Source organism: Carcharhinus amblyrhynchos, chromosome 2 (assembly GCF_965287045.1).
Source record: "Carcharhinus amblyrhynchos chromosome 2, sCarAmb.v2.hapA, whole genome shotgun sequence".
NCBI lineage: Eukaryota > Metazoa > Chordata > Chondrichthyes > Carcharhiniformes > Carcharhinidae > Carcharhinus > Carcharhinus amblyrhynchos.
Window position 1 is genome coordinate 86843934 of NC_137325.1, and position 19127 is coordinate 86863060.

General features: G+C 44.2%; 1 protein-coding gene and 1 pseudogene across 1 annotated transcript in view; both read right to left on the reverse strand.

Annotated features, from left to right (window-relative positions):
• mocos (molybdenum cofactor sulfurase) overlaps window positions 1-19127 on the reverse strand; it is a 226215-nt gene that overhangs the window by 82532 nt on the left and 124556 nt on the right. The window lies entirely within an intron of this gene.
• On the reverse strand, window positions 431-650 carry LOC145361861 (U2 spliceosomal RNA; annotated as a pseudogene).

The following is a 19127-nucleotide window of genomic DNA, read 5'->3' on the forward strand; positions in this document are numbered from 1 at the left end:
ATAGAAAGTCAAATATCAGGTCACTGTATTGAATAAATTCAGTATTTGTATTACTTGATGCACTCAATCCTTTTTATGACCACATTGTTAAAGGAAAAAAAGCAATTAAAATCATCAAAGGAATAGATCCAAATGAGTTTGTCTCAAAAATTTTAAATATAATGTCACTTTTCCCAATACATTTTTAATGATAAACTGCCTTTACAATGTAAATAGCTCTCTAAATATATTAATCAAACTGTTCTGAATTACATAAGCATTACAAATGCCCGGACTCCACCTTATGCCATTTTTTGGGACTGCTAATTACTTAATTAAAATTATTTTATCAGGACTGGATTTTCTTTTTAAAGCACTTATGAAGCATTTTATATATTCAGTATATATTCATGGCTCATATATTTTTTGATCATTCACCAGATGCGGCATTAATGGCAAGATCAGGATTCCTTTCTCAGAGTTAAAAAACTAATCTGCAGAGAAGGCAGGGCAAGCCCTTGCTCCATCTCCTTGCTTGCTCCAAAAACCAATTCCACTTCCTGGTCCACACAAAACAAGATACACTAGATCCAAGCTGACAAGAACAGGCATTACCCTTGAATCCACACTTAATCCTAAGCTCGATCTTAGCCAAAAAGCCGAGAAGCAATTTATTGCCTATTCCTAATTGATCAGGATATTTCTAAAATACAACTGAGTGGCTGCTTAGTTATTTCAGAGGTCAGTTAAGAGTAGACCACTTTGTTATGAGCCCGACTGAGTTAATATGGCAGATTTCCTTCCCTAAAGGACATTAGTAAAATGGTTTTTTTGACGATCAGTAGTTTCACAGTCACCATTTCTGATTTAGCCCTTATTCCAGATTTATTTCAGTAACCAAATTTAAATTCTCCAGCTGCCTTATGAGTTTTGAACTCATTTCTCTAGACCATTTGTTCAAACCTATGGATTACTAGTCCAGTCACATAACCATTATGTGATTGTATCCCTGTACATACAGATATATGCTATCTTTAGCAACATGTAGAATTTCCAAAATGTCCATAAAATGTACTGATAAAAAGACTCCAAATCTTCTTTATCCAATACTATCCAATATTTTCACTTTTTCCACGAGATAATTTGACAATTTTCATTAAATGTTCAAAGTATTTAAGATGACATGTTTTGCTGGCAGAAAATTCATTGCTGCTTCAAAGAAATGTATGACAGTTTGACATAGTTTGACGAGCCAGCAAACTCTGGGTCATTGTCATCCACAGAAGGTGAGCTTGTTTTGCCATAGTGATTTCATCCCCAGGAAGACTTATTCAAAATTCCTATTGGGGGGGGGGGACTTTGTTGGAGCTCTTGTGTAGTTATTAATGATTAAACAAATCATTTAGAAGTGTTGTGAATCCAATCAGGTGGCTGTTCAAATTGTGAAAATATACCATTCTTTATCATTAGAGTTTTGAGGCTATTCCTTTTCTAAAATTTTCATGTATTAGTCAACAGCTGAGGGAAGGTGACAAAATGTGTGACATACTCCACATAAATTGCCTGCAAATTATAATCAAACTTGGTAGAACTGAAAGAGAATGGGGCGATCTTATCAAAAGTAATTCTCAGTGCCGAACGAGTGTGAAAATCACGAGAATCAGAGTTCCCCCTTTCTCCCACCTTCTTACAGAGCTCCCACTTTCATGGCCCCACCTATTCAGGCCCCGCCCACTCTGGGTCCCACCACTCCCCTCGGCACTGCCAGGGTGTCATGCTGGCACCATCCAAGGGGCACTGCCCAGCCCTGCCACCAACCATGTGGGGGGCTTCAATGGCGTCCGGTCCCACTGGTGAGACTATCATGTCTGGTTCCCGTAGATGAGCACATGAGCCAAGAGGATATCATCTGGCACTTACTAATTATAGTTAAATGAAGAAATGAATATTGAAATTGGCTTGATTGTACTGGCAAAACAGGGCCAGTAACATCGCGAGAGATGAAAAACTAGGCACGAACCTGATTTTTTGCCTCTTGCCTGATCTTAATGGCTCACCATGCGAATCAACTGTCAGCACGAGCTGGTAAGATTGCCCCCAGTGTTTTCATTTGTGGGGCAATTCAAAACCGGGAGCCACGAATACAAGATATCAATAAATTCAATGGAGAATAAGGAGAAATGTCCTTACTCGGAGTGAGAGGAGTGCCACTAGACACTAGCAGGACTGATGGTGGACAAGTCCCCAGGACCGGACGGAATGCATCCCAGAGTTCTGAAGGAAATGGCAGAGGTGATAGTAGATGCCTTAGTGATTATTTACCAAACTTCGCTGGATTCCGGGGAAGTGCCGGAAGATTGGAAAACGGCTAATGTTATGCCGCTGTTTAAAAAAGGTAGCAGGCAAAAGGCAGGGAATTATAGGCTGGTTAGTTTAATGTCTGTTGTTGGAAAAATGCTTGAATCCGTCATCAAAGAAGAAATAGCGAGGCACCTGGAAAGGAATGGTTTGATAGAGCAGACGCAGCACGGATTCGTTAAGGGGAAGTCGTGTTTGACGAATTTATTGGATTTCTATGAGGATGTGACTAGTGCGGTGGACAGAGGGGAACTGGTGGATGTGGTGTTTCTCGATTTTCAAAAGGCGTTTGATGAGGTGCCGCACAAAAGGTTGCATGGAGTTGGGGGTGAGGTGTTAGCGTGGATAGAGGATTGGTTGTCTAATAGGAGGCAGAGAGTTGGTATCAATGGGTGCTACTCTGATTGGCAGTTGGTGACTAGTGGAGTGCCGCAGGAATTGGTGCTGGGGCCTCAGCTATTTACCATTTATATAGATGATCTGGAGGAGGGGGCTGAGTGTAGGGTGTCGAAATTTGCTGATGACACAAAGATGAGTGGAAAAGCAAATTGTGCGGAGGGTGTGGAAAGTCTGCAGAGGGATCAGGATAGGCTGAGCGAGTGGGCGAGCACTTGGCAGATGGAGTACAATGTTAGCAAGTGTGAGGTTATCCACTTTGGCAGAAATAATAGTAGGAGGGATTACTATTTAAAGGGCGAAAAGCTGCAGCATGCTACGGTGCAGAGGGACCTGGGGGTCCTTATGCATGAGTCGCCCACTTTGGTAGGAATAATGGTAGGAAGAATTATTATTCACGTGGAGAAAAACTGCAGCAGGCGACGGTGCAGAGGGACCTCGGGGTCCTTGTGCATGAGTCGCAAAAACCCAGCTTGCAGGTGCAGCAGGTGATCAAGAAGGCGAATGGGATGCTGGCCTTTATAGCGAGGGGGATTGAATATAAAAGCAGGGAGGTCTTGCTGCAACTGTACAGGGCACTGGTGAGGTCGCAGCTGGAGTACTGTGTGCAGTTTTGGTCGCTGCACTTGCGCAAGGATATTTTGGCCTTGGAGGGAGTGCAGAGGAGGCTCACTGGGCTGATACCGGAGATGAGGGGGTTAGACTATGAAGAGAGACTAACTAGACTGAGTCTGTACTCATTGGAGTTTAGAAGGATGAGGGGGGATCTTATAGAGACGTATAAGATAATGAAAGGGATGGATAGGGTACAGGTAGAGAGATTCTTCCCGCTCAGAAAGGACAGCAGGACTAGAGGGCACAGCCTCAAGATAAGGGGGGGCAGTTTAGAACAGAGTCGAGGAAGAACTTCTTCATTCAAAGGGTGGTCAATCTCTGGAATTCTCTGCCCGTTGAAGTGGTGGAGGCTACCTCGCTAAATATATTTAAGACACGGATAGATAGGTTTTTGACAGACAAGGGAATTAAGGGTTCTGGGGAGAGCGCATTGTTTAAGAAGGGTGCCAGGCAAAAGGCGGGGAATTATAGGCCGGTTAGTTTAACGTCAGTTGTAGGTAAAATGTTAGAATCCGTCGTCAAGGAGGAAATAGCGAGGCATCTTGAGGGGAATTGCTTGATAGAGCAGACGCAGCACGGTTTCGTTAAGGGGAAGTCGTGTCTGACAAATTTACTGGAGTTCTATGAGGATGTGTCTAGGGCAGTGGATAAAGGAGAGCCGGTGGATGTGGTCTTTCTTGATTTTCAGAAGGCGTTTGACAAGGTACCTCACAAGAGGTTATTGCAGAAGGTCAGGGGACATGGAGTTGGGGGTAGGGTGATAGCGTGGATAGAGGACTGGTTGTCAAATAGGAGGCAGAGAGTGGGGGTCAATGGGTGCTATTCGGATTGGCGGTTGGTGACTAGTGGAGTGCCCCAGGGGTCAGTGCTGGGGCCTCAGCTATTTACCATTTATATAGATGATCTGGAGGAGGGAACCGAGTGGATGGTGTCGAAATTTGCTGATGACACCAAGATTGGTGGAACGGCAAATTGCGCGGAGGGTGTGGAGAATCTACAGAAGGATCTAGATAGGCTGGGCGAATGGGCCAGGAACTGGCAAATGGAATTTAATGTTGGCAAGTGCGAGGTGGTCCACTTTGGTAGGAATAATGGTAGGAAGGATTATTACTCACGTGGAGAAAAACTGCAGCAGGCGACAGTGCAGAGGGACCTCGGGGTCCTTGTGCATGAGTCGCAAAAACCCAGCTTGCAGGTGCAGCAGGTGGTCAGGAAGGCGAATGGGATGCTGGCCTTCATAGCGAGGGGGATTGAACATAAAAGTAGGGAGGTCTTGCTGCGGCTGTATAGGGCATTGGTGAGGCCGCAGCTGGAGTACTGTGTGCAGTTTTGGGCGCCATACTTACGCAAGGATATTTTGGCCTTGGAGGGAGTGCAGAGGAGGTTTACTAGGCTGATGCCAGAGTTGAGGGGGTTGAGCTATGAGGAGAGGCTGAATAAACTAGGCTTGTACTCGTTAGAGTTTAGAAGAATGAGGGGAGATCTCATTGCGACGTATAAGATGATGAATGGGATGGATAGGATAGAGGTGGAGAGACTCTTCCCGCTCAGAAAGGACAGTAGGACTAGGGGGCACAGCCTCAAGATAAAGGGGGGGGCGGTTTAGAACGGAGTTGAGGAAGAATTTCTTCACTGAAAGGGTGGTGAATCTCTGGAATTCTCTGCCCGTTGAAGTGGTGGAGGCTACCTCGCTAAATATTTTTAAGACGCGGGTTGATGGGTTTTTGATAAGAGAGGGGATTAAGGGTTATGGGGAGAGGGCGGGAATGTGGAACTGAGCCACGACAGATCAGCCATGATCTTATTGAATGGCGGGGCAGGCTCGAAGAGCCAGATGGCCTACTCCTGCTCCTATTTCTTATGTTCTTAAAGCAGGAAAGTGGAACTGATCCACTTCAGATCAGCCATGATCTTATTGAATGGCGGGGCAGGCTCGAAGGGCTAGATGGCCTACTCCTGCTCCTATTTCTTATGTTCTTATGAGGATATGGAACTTGCTACCACAGAAAGTAGCTGATGCAAATAGCTTTGATTTGATTTATTATTATCATCACATGTATTAGTATATAGTGAAAAGTATTGTTTCTTGCACTATACAGCTTAGATTTTTTTAAAAAAACTAGAGCAGATATAATAGTAAGGGAATAGAATGATACACTGAAAGACTGTGATGATATCGAATGAATAGACTGTGGAGTATAAACACCAGCACATACTAATCGGGCTAAATGACCTGTTTCTGTGCTGTATATTCTATATATATATAGATATCTATTTTAAAGTGTAGTTTAACAGTCAGATGATGGATATAGCATAGGTCTCAATTTCTGATTTATTTCTAGAGTTCTTCCTAAGAAAGCAAATATATTTGCAAAAGCAGGAAATAACTGACAAACTACTTTCACTAATTATACCCTTCATTTAAATTGCTACAGCTTTATCTTGGTGCATGTTGTGAAATTTAAATTTCACAGGTGAATGAATCCTTTGTTTTTTTTCCCCCATTGCACTTCTGTAGTGTTTTAAGCAGCATTCAAACAGTGAGACTAAATGATGACTATTAAAGATTCACAAGGACAAAAATTATCCATCGTTTGAAAGCACCACTGCAGGGGTAGATTAATGTATGTACCTATGGGGTCTGTGCCCAGGTGCTATGTGTAAACGTGAGGTCTCTAGTAAAATTTTCCATAATGCAGTAAAACTATATATAAACTGCAGTACCAAAATATTCTATAATTTAAAAATACTGGGTGGAACTTTCTTATTTTCTGAAGTGTGTCCCAGTAGTCATGAAAAATGGATGGAAGCCAAGGGCTCCTTGCTGAAATTTTAGGCATATAGTTAAAGAAAATCTAAGGGGTAAGTTCCACAATATCATGCTGGTGAGGTGGGCTCTGATTCAGCCCATCCCCATAGAAAATTAGGTTTTTAAAAGATTGGGGCACACTTAAAAAATAAAAATAGGATTGCTCCCCCCACAGAACTCACCTCCTCACCTCTCCCCCTCTCCCACCCTCTACAGGAGGCAGCCCCTAGCAGGGATCGTCGCAATGGGAACTCCCATTGGCATAAAACCAATTTCCAGACTCCCATGGGATTGTCGGTCTCTACCACTGATCCCACCCCAAAGACAGGAGCGGAAAATTCCCCACTGTCAGAAAGGGATGAGGCAGTCTGTAGATTTTCCATAAATATCATCATTGTAAGAATGCAGAGTGGGCCCAAATGATTGTTGTCCAAGGCCAAAGAATTGCTAATCTGGATCTTTTCCACTGATACTGAGAGCAGATAATTATGCACCCATGTCTTTTCAACAGAAATAATTTTTTTTTTGCTTTGAGTTTGCTTTTCGTACAAAGTGAATGGAATCTTGTGCACTCCTATGTGATAGGTTTGGTGGTGAAAGTACATTCAATCAGGCAGAAGCTTGGTGGTTGTGGTCCCAATCACCTTGCTCTCTAATCTATTTAAGTCTGTGGATGGCCCACTGCTCGTCAAGGCCCTTAAATGGGCTATTAATGCCTACTTAAAGACCTCATTGCTGTTAGCTCACCAGCTGACTACGCAGGGAGCATGGCAAGCAAATCAGTGCTGGGTTGCTTGTGGACAACATGAGGGGTTCCCTCATTTATAGGCACTCAGGAGTGGGCCTGTTAAGAGCCCTTGCTGCCAACCACATTCCCCTCAACCATCCAATGCAATCATTCACCTCTAGCCTGAGATTTATTCAGTGGTTGACCCTAACCCTACCTTCATAGGAGAAACACAACGTGAAGTGTCATGCACCCTGGGCAGTGGTATTGCCATTCAATAGAGCTACCGCCTTTGATTGGCTAGAAGCTCTTGGCTGCTGGGATTTCCTTTCCTGGGATCCTCATTCATGGGAAAAAGGCCGACTATTGGCCTGTTAAGTGCCTGAATGGAACCAGATGCAACAAGACTTCCTGAAGACATGAGCCTTTTTCTGGCTCTTCAGCCAGTGGCTGTGATCCCGAAGATTGCTTCTACAGGATTCCACCTATTTAATCCAATTTCTATCAAATCATTTGTTACTGACAAAGTAGGAATAAAATTCCATAGGTTCAGTTCTATTAACTTGTAATGACTTAGCCAAGTATCCAACCAAAAGATTACATAAACTAGGCTTAATGTTCATTAGAATCAGGAGTACCAATTAGGTGTTAGTGATTTATCATTGATTTGACTGGGAGGACCTGACTTCTGATTGTAACAGTTAACAACATTCTAAACTCAGGAGATTATGAGTTTGTGGAGATCTATCTATAATTACAGCCCTAAACTAAAAAACAAGCAAAAACAAAATAAGTGTCACTGAAGTACAGAATGGTAGTATAAATACATTTCTGCAACATTAGAGCACAGGATGCATTTGGGCAGTTTGTATACATGGCTGTTTTCTGTTCAAATATAATTGACAAGATAGAAAATAGTTTTAGCAGCAGTCTCAATTAATGTACTAGGTTGCTAATAATACAAAAATATTGTGTTAAATTTCAGTTACGTCACACTCGCGCAGTGAAACAGAAAAATTAGAATTTAGGAAGATTACAGAGATATAAAAAGCAGTGTTTACTCTGCAGCAGGTTTTTTTAATGAAAACCAAAAAAATCCAAATTGATCTAATCTCCTACTTGGATATTAGGAGCAGAAATTCTATCATCCTCTTCCTTCTGTTAAAAAAAACAAAATATGACCTGTAATTCATTCTCCACCTCCTCTTCCTGTGAGTGTTAAGTAAATCAAATAAAGCCAGTGACTGAACACTTGAGTGCTATCAGTGTTGCCTAGCCTAAGTGTACTGATTATCTGCAAAGCACTTTGTTGCAGCGCTGCATTTAGAAATTGCAATTCATAACTTGGTTACTTTAAATTATTTCAGAATTGCAATATGAAGAAGACATGCATATCTATTTTTAAGGCAGTATGATTGGATATCCCAGTCACAAGAGGGATTGGACAATGTCAGGAGTGGGTATTGCCAAGTTGAGAATGCAGTATGGAACTGAAGCTGGGAATCAGATCCAGTTGGTAGGCTGAGGACAATTCATAAGCAAAAGGAAAAAATGGTTGATTACAAAACTAGAATTATTATTACAGTGCGAGGAAAAGAGCATATTTTCCCACAAAAGCATGTCAAGCTATTTAGGAATTTGGTAGATAAGAGGCAGGTAGCCAAACCACATATCTCTCATATTGGAAAGGCTGCACTAGCATGGTGTAGATTCATAGAAACATAGAAAATAGGAGCAGAAGTAGGCCATTTCGCCCTTTGAGTCTGCTCTGTCATTCATTATGATCATGGTTGATCATACAACTCAACTGCCTGATTCTGCCTTCGTCCGATTTCCTTTAATCCTCTTTGCTCCAAGAGCTATATCTAACTCCTTTGAAAAAAAAATGTTTTGGTCTCTGAAATGAAAACAGAAAATGCTGGAAAACCTAAGCAGGTCTGATAGATCTATTCTCTCTCCATAGGTGCTGACGTTTCAAGTTTGGATGATCCTTTGTAAGAATATTTTGGCTTTAACTGCTCTCTGTGGTAGAAAATTCCACAGGCTCTGGATTAAGAAATGTCTCCTCATCTCAGCCCTAGATGATTTACCCTGTATCCTCAGACTGTGAGCCCTGGTTCTGCACTCCCTGCCATCGGGAACATGCATCCTGTCCAGCTCTGTCAGAATTTTAGGAGTTTCTATAAGACCCCCATCGTTCTTCTAAATTCCAACGAGTTCCTAACTGACTCAATCTCTCCTCATATATTAGCCCCACCTTCCTAAGAATCAGTCTGACAATTACTCCCTGCACACCCTCGATAGCAAGAACATCCTTCTCAGATAAGGAGACCAAAACTGCACACAATATTCCAGGTATAGTCTCACCAAGACCCTGTACAACTGCAAAAAGACATACCTGCTCCTGTAGTTGAATCCTCTTGCTATGAAAGCCAACATACCATTTGCCTTCATTATCGCCAGTTGCACCTGCATGCTCAACTGGGTGTACAAGGATACCCAAGAACTTGTTGCACATTCCCTTCTCTCAATCTCTAGCCATTCAGACAATATCTGCCTTCCTGTTGTTACTACCAATGTGGATAACCTTGCATTTATCCATGTTATACTGCATCTACCATGCATTTGCCCACTCACTCAGCTTGTCCAAACACACTGAAGTATCTCTGCACCCTCCACACAGCTCACCCTCTCACCGAGCTTTGTGCCATTTGCAAATTTGGAGACACACTTAGTTCCCTCATCTAAATCATTAACATATATCGTGAATAGCTGTGGTTCTGATCCCTGTGGTACCCCACTAGTCACTGCCTGCTACTTGGAAGAAGACCTGTTTATGCCTACTCTTTGTTTTTTATCTATCAACCAGTTTTCTATCAATCTCAATACACTACCCCCAATCCCATGCGCTTTAATTTTACACACTATTCTCTTGCATGGGTCCTTGTCTGAAAGTCCAAATAAACCACATTTTCTGGCTCCCCCTCATCAACTCTCCCAGCTACATCCTCGAAGAATTCCAATAGATTTTCTCAAACTTGCTTTTCCTTTTGTAAATCCATGCTGACTCTGTCAAATTCTACCACTGTTTTCCAAGTGCTCTGCTATAAAATCATTGAAAATGGACTTTAGAATTTTCCTCACTATTGGTGACAGACTGATTGGTCTATAATTCCATGTTTTCTCTCTACCTTCATTTTAAGCAGTGGGGTTAATTAGCTACACTCATATCCATAGGAACTGTTTCAGAATCTATACAACTTTGGAAGATCAATGCATGCACTGCATCCAGGGTCACTTTATTAAATATTCTGCAATGTAGTTCTCAGGCCCTGGGGACTTACCAGCCTTCATTTCCATCAATTTCCCCAACATAATTTTCCTATTAACACTGATTTCCTTCAGTTGCATGCTCTCACTAAACTTCATGTTCCCTAATATTACTGATGCATTATTTGTGCCCTCCTTTGTGAAGACAAATAAAAGTATGTATTTAACTGGTCAGCCACTTCTTTGTTCCCCATTATAAATTCCCTTGTTTCAGGCTGTTCAGGACCAACTATTTTCTTTAGCAATCTTTTTCTCTTTGCATACCTTTTATAGTCAGCCTTTATGTTACCTGCAAGCTTACTTTCCCCTGTCTTAATCAATCCCTTTATCCCCCTCTGCTGAATTCTAAACTATTCCCAATCCTTAGGTCTGCTGTTTTTTTCTGGTCAATTTGTATGCCTCTTCATTGGATCTAAAACTATCCCTAATTTCCCTTGTAACCATGGTTTGGCCACCTTTACATTTTATTTTTGCACTAGATATGAACACCCATCTGCTCTTTGAATGTTTGTCATTGCTTATCCACCAACATCCCTTCAGCATAGAAATGTAGAAACTAGGAGCAGGAGTAGGCCATTCGGTCCTTCGATCAGTGATCAAATGGTGTAAACTCTGGATGAGTGATGAAGGTGATTGGCGGTTGCAGGTCATATTTACATAAATGCAGTCACTGTGACCAGAAGGTGTGTTTCCAGGAGTCACCTTCCTACTTCAAGTGAGGACAAGTGTCCAAGTGAGGACAGCAGAGCATTGAAGGTAATTGGTGGTTGCAGGTCACATTTGCATAATTGCAGTCACTGCAACCAGAAGGTGGATCCATCCTGATCAATCGTGTGCTGTACCCAGCAGGAAGATCTCTGATAGCCTTGTGCTAATCAGGGATATGACTGCTGATGTGCAGGACAGATGGATGGATACTTACCTCATCAGCCTAGACCAGGAGAAGGTATTTGACAGACTATCGCACAGTGACATGATGGATGTGCTCTCTAAAATGGGCTTTGGGGAGGAAATCTGCAATTGGATCCAACTGCTCCACACAGACATCAGTAGTTTGGTCTCAATCAACAAGTGGAAATCAGATAGGTTTCAGGTCTGGAGTCAGGCAGGGCTGCCCTCTCTCCTCCATCCTTTTCGTGTATTGCATTGAACCCTTTGCCGAGTCCCTCAGAAGCGACCCAGGCATCAAAGGGGTTACAATCCTAGGCAGCAGAGGCACGCAGGTCAAAGCCTCCCTGTACATGGATGATGTGGCTGTCTTCTGCTTGGACCCCTCGTCTGTTTGCTAGTTCCTCCAAGTCTGTCAGTAGTTCAGGCTGGCCTCGGGAGCCAAAGTCAACTGGGGCAATGTGAGGTCATGTTCTTTGGGAACTGGGCTGACAGATCCTTTGCCCCCTTCACCATCAGGGCAGACTACCTGAAGGTGCTGCGGATATGGTTTGGAGCAGCTGGGGCATGCCAAAAACTGGGAAGAGCGCATCGCCAAAGCCAGGCAAAATTGGGCTTGTGGGAGCAATGCTCCCTCTCTATCACCGGAAAAAACCTGATTGCCCGTTGCGAGGTACTGTCCGTGTTATTGTACGTGGCGCAGGTGTGGCCTTTACCCAAATCCTGCGCAGCAGCAGTGACCCAGGCCATCTTCAAATTCATCTGGAGATCAAAGATGGATCATGTCTGGAGGGAAGCGATGCACAAATCTCCAGAAAAAGGAGGGAAAAATGCTCCCACCTGTCCTCATCCTGATGGCCACCTTTGTGTGCAACTGAATCAAGCTGTGTGTAGATCCTCGGTACACTAACAGCAAGTGTCACTACTTTTTGCCACTCTACCTGTCCCAAGTGTTGTGGAGGATGGGTCTGACCACACTGCTGCGGAATGCACCAAGTAGTTGCACCGTACCACAGCACCTGTCCTTCGTGGAGAAATTTTTCCGCAAACACACCTTTGACCACATGGCGATCAAGCAGTGGTCCTTGAGGCCCTGAGAGAAAAAGAGATGGCAGATTCTGTTGGATGGTTCCCTGAGCAGACTGTCAGTGTCATCTAGTAGAATGCTTCATCAACACAACTCACAACATGCACCAAGACCTGGCTTGGCTGGTGAGAAGGGCACTCCCCATTAGATCCTTTATGCTCACTTGAGGTCTCAACATCACGCTGCCCTCGAAGCGGCTGTGGGCGGTGATGAGATGGTCGCACACCTCCTTGTGGAATGTGCCTTTGCAAAGAAGGTCGGGAGTGAGATGCAGTGGTATTTGTCGAGGTTCGTCCCAAGCAGCACAGTGACACAGGACTCTGTGCTCTATGGGCTGCTTCCAGGGATGCACACCAAAACAAATATCAACCACTGCTGGAAGGTCATCAACTTGGTAAAGGACACACTCTGGTCTGCCTGAAACTTGATCTTCTAGTTGAAAGATTTGTCTTCGACCGTGTGTTGCAGACTGGCATATTCCAAATTCCAGGACTACGTGTTCAAGGACGCACTCAAGCTTGGGACAGCCGCCACAAAGGCACAATGGGGAAAGGCCACCATGTAAAGACTTCCAAACGAGGCAGATCGAGGGTAACTGTAGACTACCGTAGGCCTGTGTAACTGTGTGCTAATCTGAAAAACAACAGCACACACTAAAATCTGATATATGTACATAGTTTTAAGTTTTGAAATGTAATTCATGTAAATAAACATCGTGTGGTGCTGTAAAAATGACCTTTTTTTGCACTGTCTGTAATTATTGAATATGTCGTTTTGCAATTGTTTATTTGAGAGTTTTTTTATGAATAAAGTATATTCTTGAAATAAAAAGAAACAAAAGTTGGCAGGAGGATCACAAGCAAGGGACAGATGAGTTGAAATTCTTTCATCCTTTTACCTGCACGGGGGCAATATGGCAGCTAGGGCATTGGCATGCTCCTCCTGCCAGACGTGGGCAACTAGGGAGCAGTCTAGTCTCCCTGACAACTTTGTCTGCAGGAAGTGTGTCCAGTTGCAGCTCCTTACAGACTACATTGTTCGGTTGGAGCGGCAGGTGGATGCCCTGCGGAGCATACAGGAGGCAGAGCATACACTAGTTACAGGGAGGTTGTCACACCACAGGTTCAGACAGGTAGATGGGTGACCGCTGGAAGAGACAGGCAGATAGATAGTACAGGAGTTTCCTGTGCCTATTCCACTTTCAAACATGTATATTGTTTTGCATACTGTTGAGGGGGATAGCCTGCCAGGGGGAGATACCAGCAGTAGCCAGGCCTGTAACACCACAGCTGGTTCTGCTGTGGGACAGGGTCGGGCAAAGAACAAGTGAGCAGTATTAATAGGGGACTCGCTAGTTAGAGGTACGGACAGACGTTTCTGCAGTCGCAATCGAGACTCCAAGATGGTGTGTTGTCTCCTGGTGCCAGGGTCAAGGACGTCTCTGAGCGATTGCAGGACATTCTTAAGGGGGAGGGTGAGCAGCCAGAGGTCGTTGTACATATTGGTACCAATGACATAGGTAGGAAAAGGGATGAGGTCCTGAAATGTGAATATAGAGAGTTAGGCAGAAGGCTAAAGTGCAGGACCTCGAAGATAGTCATTTCAGGACTACTACCGGTGCCATGTGCTAGTGAGAGTAGGAATAGGAGGATTAGGCAGGTGAATGCCTGGCTTGAGAGCTGGTGCAGGGGGCAGGGATTTAGATTTTTGTATCATTGGGATCTTTCTAGGGAAAGGCTGATCTGTTCAAGAGGGGTGGATTACATCTGAATTGGAGAAGGGCTGACAACCTGGTGGGGAGATTTGCTCGAGCCACTTGGGACGGTTTAAACTAGTTTGATAGGGAATGGGATCCAAAGCAGTAGGGAGACAGAAGAGAAGTTTGAGAACAGGACAGATGTTAAAGCGAGCACATTAATTAGTAAAGGCATTGTCAATAATCCTAGTACCAGACATATCAGGCAAAAACAAGACAGAGCAAGGGAAATCCAGATTAAACTGCATTTATTTCAATGCAAGAGGCCTGACAGGCAAGGCAGATGAACTCAGGGTATAGATGGGTACATGGGACTAGGATATTATAGCAATTACTGAAACATGGCTATGGGAGGGACAGAACTGGCAGCTTCATGTTCCAGGGTATAGATGCTATAGGAAAGATAGAACAGGAGGTAAGAGAGGAGGGGGTGTTGCACTTTTGATTAGGGAAAGCATCATGGATATATCCATAAGAGGGGATATATCCGAGGGTTCAGCCACTGGGTCTATATGAGTAGAACTGAGAAATAAGAAGGGGGAAATCACTTTGATAGGGTTGTACTATAGGCCCCCAAATATTCGACGGGAAATTGAGGAGCAAATATGTAAAGAGATTACAGATAGCTCCAAGAAAAATAGGATGGTAATAGTCGGAGATTTTAACTTTCCCAACATTGACTGGGACAGCCATATTAGACAGTTGGATGGAGAGAAATTTGTTGAGTGTATTCAGGAAGAATTTCTCATTCAGAATGTGGATGGCCCGACTAGAGAGGGGGCAAAACTTGACCTCCTCTTGGGAAATAAGGAAGGGCAGGTGACAGAAGTGTTAGTGAGGGATCACTTTGGGACCAGTGACCATAATTCTATTGGTTTTAAGATAGCTATGGAGAATGATAGGTCTGTCCCAAAAGTTAAAATTCTAAATTGGGGCAAGGCCAATTTTGATGGTATCAGGCAGGAACTTTCAAAAGTTAATTGGGGAAGTCTATGGGAAGGCAAAGGGGCATCTGAAAAGGGGCATGCTTTCAAAAGTGAGTTAACCAGGGTTCAGGCTAAACACATTCCTCTTTGAGTGAAGGGCAAGGCTGGTAGAAGTAGGGGATGCTTGATGACTCAGGATATTGAAACCCTGGTCAAGAAGAAGGAGGAGGCACATGACATGCATAGGCAGCTGGGATCAAGTGTATCCCATGAAGAGTATAGGGGATGTAGGAGTAGAGTTAAGAGAGAATTCAGGAGGACAAAAAGGGGACATGAGATTGTTTTGGCAGATAAGGCAAAGGAGAATCCAAACAGCTTCTACAAATACATAAAGGGCAATGGAGTAACGAGGGAGAGAGTAGGACCTCTTAAGGATCAACAAGATCATCTATGTGTGGATCCACAAGAGATGGGTGAGACCCTGAATGAATATTTCTCATCAGTATTTACTATTGAGAAAAGCATGGATGTTAGGGAACTTGGGGAAATAAATACTGATGTCTTGAGGAGTGTACATAGTACAGAGGGCGTGGTGCTGGAAATCCTAAAGCACATCAAGATAGATGAATCCCCGGGACTTGATGAAGTGTATCCCTGAACATTGTGGGAGGCTAGGGAGGAAATTGCAGGTCCCCTAGCCGAGATATTTGAATCATTGATTGTCACAGGTGAGGTGCTGGCAAATGTTGTACTTTGTTTAAAAAGGGCTGCAGGGAAAAGTCTGGGAAAAGCCTGGGAACTACAGGCCAGTGAGCCTCACATCTGTGGTGGGTGAATTTTTGGAAGGTATTTTGAGGCAGGATCTACAGGGATTTAGAGATGCAAGGACTGATCAGGGACAGTCAGCATGGCTTTGTGAGTGGAAAATTATGTCTCTCAAATATGATTGAGTTTTTTGACAGGGTAATCAAGAAGGTAGATAAGGGCAGTGCAACTGATGTTGTCTACACAGACTTTAGCAAGATACCGCATAGTAGTGAAGTAGGGAAAAGGATGAATGCATTTTGTACCTGAAGGGAAAGGGTTAATGGATTTTGTACCTAGAATATGTCACGAACATAACCCTTCCTCATGACTGATCTCCTTAAGCTTATACTGTTCCTGGCAATAATATAAATTATTTGCTCATGTTAAAGTATGTGAAACTTTTATAACAGCCAATAGTTAAATGTGACTGTTATTTTGTAGACCTTGCAAATCTTACCTGTTTGTATTAGTGGGAATCGTTACACAGATAGTAGTTTACGATATCAGCTTTTAATAGCTGCTGATGGCAGATCACAATACCTGCTTTTAACAGGAAGAGTCCTGCTGGGATAGCCACGATCGCACAAGTAACTTCAAAGAAGAGATGCCAGTACTGCTGCAGAAGGCTTTTCTGCGTCCTGCCTGCAGGACTGTAATTCCTGAGTAACTCTGGGGTTGCATCATGACCCAGGAAGGAAGAACTGGAAGTCTGGCAGGAATTGGAACTTTGAATCGTGATTCCTGCTGGAGCTCATAATGTATAAGTGTCCACTTGTGTTTGTGTTCTAGGAGAAGTCTGGTAAGCCTTAATCGGAGCCAGTTTCTCCCCAAAGCTTTGGATTAAAAACCACTGTATTTTGACTCACTAACAGTCTTCGAGGTATTATTTTAACTACAACAGTAGGTTGTTACATAAAGTTAAATCTGATGGGATCCAGGGTGAGGTAGTTAAATGGATAAAAAACTGGCTTGATGACAGTAGCCGGAAGGTGGTTAGAGAGTTGTTTTTCAAACTGGAGGCCTGTGACCAGCGGTGTGCCTCAGGTATCAGTGCTGGGTCCACTGTTATTTGTCATTTATAACAATGATTTGGATGAGAATATAGGCGGCATGGTTAGTCTGTTTGCTGACAACACTAAGATTGGTGGCATAGTGGACAGTGAAGAAAGTTATGTCCAATTGCAATGGGATCTTGATCAATTGGGCCAGTGGGCTGATGAATGGCAGATGGAGTTTAATTTAGACAAATTGGGAGTTAAAGGCTCTGCTGTTGGATAGGCTGCATTACTAATAAAGTCACTCAAACTGGAAAGAGAGAGAAAAGAAAAATTTTGAACTTGAGAAGGAAAAAGAAATGCTTGAATTTAGAAGTGAGGGGAAAAGAGATAAAGGAAAAGGGCTGGAATTCTCTGGTCATTCTTGCCAGCAGAATTCTTTGCTCCAGCACAATTCTGGTTTTGCAAGGAATAATTGCTTGTTGCCTAAATTCAATGAGGAAGGATTGAAATGTATTTTGTAGCATTTGAATGTTTAAGAAAATTGCTACAAAGTTACAATGGCCAAGAAAATCTGGGGCAATTTTATTGGACTGTTTTGGTCAGGAAAATGTTGCAGATTTATTCAATCCTTTCAGATGAAAAGTCTGCAGATTATGATATGGTTAAGACTGCTGTGCTTAATGTGTATGAATTAGTTCCAGAAGCTTACAGCAAAAGCTCAGAAATCTTAAGAGACAGAATCAGATTTTTGTTCAATCTGCTATCCCACTTCTCTCTTTGCCCTCCCTGGGCCAAATTCCCCCCAAAAAATGACTCAGCGTCATCTCCAATGAGAAAAATGGTGAGAATTCCATTGGGTAGGTCGATGCGATCCAGATCACAATTCACCCACAAGTCATTTTTTGGAGCTTGGGGAGATTCCCGCCAGTAAGAGAGATATGCAGGAAAGAAGATGCCAGCAAGATCAGCTCCTCAGAGATCGGGGCACCTTTTAAAAGGCACCCCATCTCAAAGCTGAGTTGAAAGTCTCCTTTTCTCCCTCCACCACCATGGACTATCCAACACCCTGCGTACATGGGGAACACTCCCAATCCTTGACCCAGAGGGGCAACATCCCATACTATTAAATTTCCAATGCACACCCCCCCCACACACACAATGCAGGCACTAAGGTGATCCACCCCCCTATCCATCCTCGCTGGCATCAGGTCCTCCCACTCCTAATCGCCAGCATCAAGCCCCCACGCAAGTGACTGACAGCCTGCTATGGGGTTAGCTAAGGCCCCACCTCTTCAGGGAACCTCTTCAGAGCTGCCCCCTCAAGCCCTGCCACTTGCCAGTGCCATCCCTGCACTCTGGCAGTGCCACTTACCAGGATGCCAGCGGAGTTTCAAAGACCTTCAAAAGCCCCCTGTTGTAGCCATCATGTCTAGTCTCCATTTGCGAGGTACCCGCTGCACTTGAGTGTCAGTGAATCCTAGGAGATGGGTGAATCCAGATTTAAATATGCTAATCTGGTTCACCCCCAGCAATTACATCATGGCTCCGGGATAGGGAGAATCCCAAAAAGGGTTTTCCTCAGTGAAAATCGCATTTGGCCCTCCTCATGATATTCTCTGGCTGGAGAATCGCACCCCCCTCTATATTTTCCAAACATGTTGAAACCTTGGCTGCGACTTTGAACAGGGATTTGCGCATGCGCCAGGAACACATGTGCATCTCCCAGAGCTGGCAAACAGTCACCAGCCAGACTACGCTGGAAACCAGCAGGAAGGCAGGTAAGTAATTTGAATCTTTTCTGCATGTATGCGTTCATTCTCAGGACCTTTAATTATCAGGGTGAATCTCCCACCCCAGCAGGGTTCAGACTAGCTCCCCACATTCGGGGAACAAGCGGAAGACTCACTAGAATTCCGGGGGGGGAGCAATCAGGGCCCCCCGGGTGGATTTGGGTGGGGGCAGGTCGGGTGGCAGGGTGTCATGTTCCTGGGCATGGGCATCCTGGCAGTGTCTGCCTGTGCCTCCTGGCACTGCCCAAGGGGCAAAGTGCCCATGCCTATGGGCATCTTGGCACTGCTCAGCAGACATCAGGCAGTGCCAAAGGGGTGGAGCCTATTGTGGGGGGGCCTGGGGATGATTAGTGGGGGTTTGGAGGTGGGGAGGGGGGGTTCCACTGCCATTCTGCATTGCGATCGGTCTGTGATGAATAGAAGTCAGTGATTGGGGCGGGCTGGGGGTTGGGGCCTGGCCATCAAGGCATTCTGGGACAGAGGGTCAGCGCTGGCCTGGGAATTGTTGTGGGGGCCATGATCGGGCAGTGCGGGGAGGGGGAGGCAGTTTGACAGTTTGGGACTACTGTGCATGTGCAGAGCTCCAGAACTGTCAACTCTGGCACGAATAAGCCGCTCCCTCATCCTTGGATTTTTAATGATATTCACAACTGGGATGGGT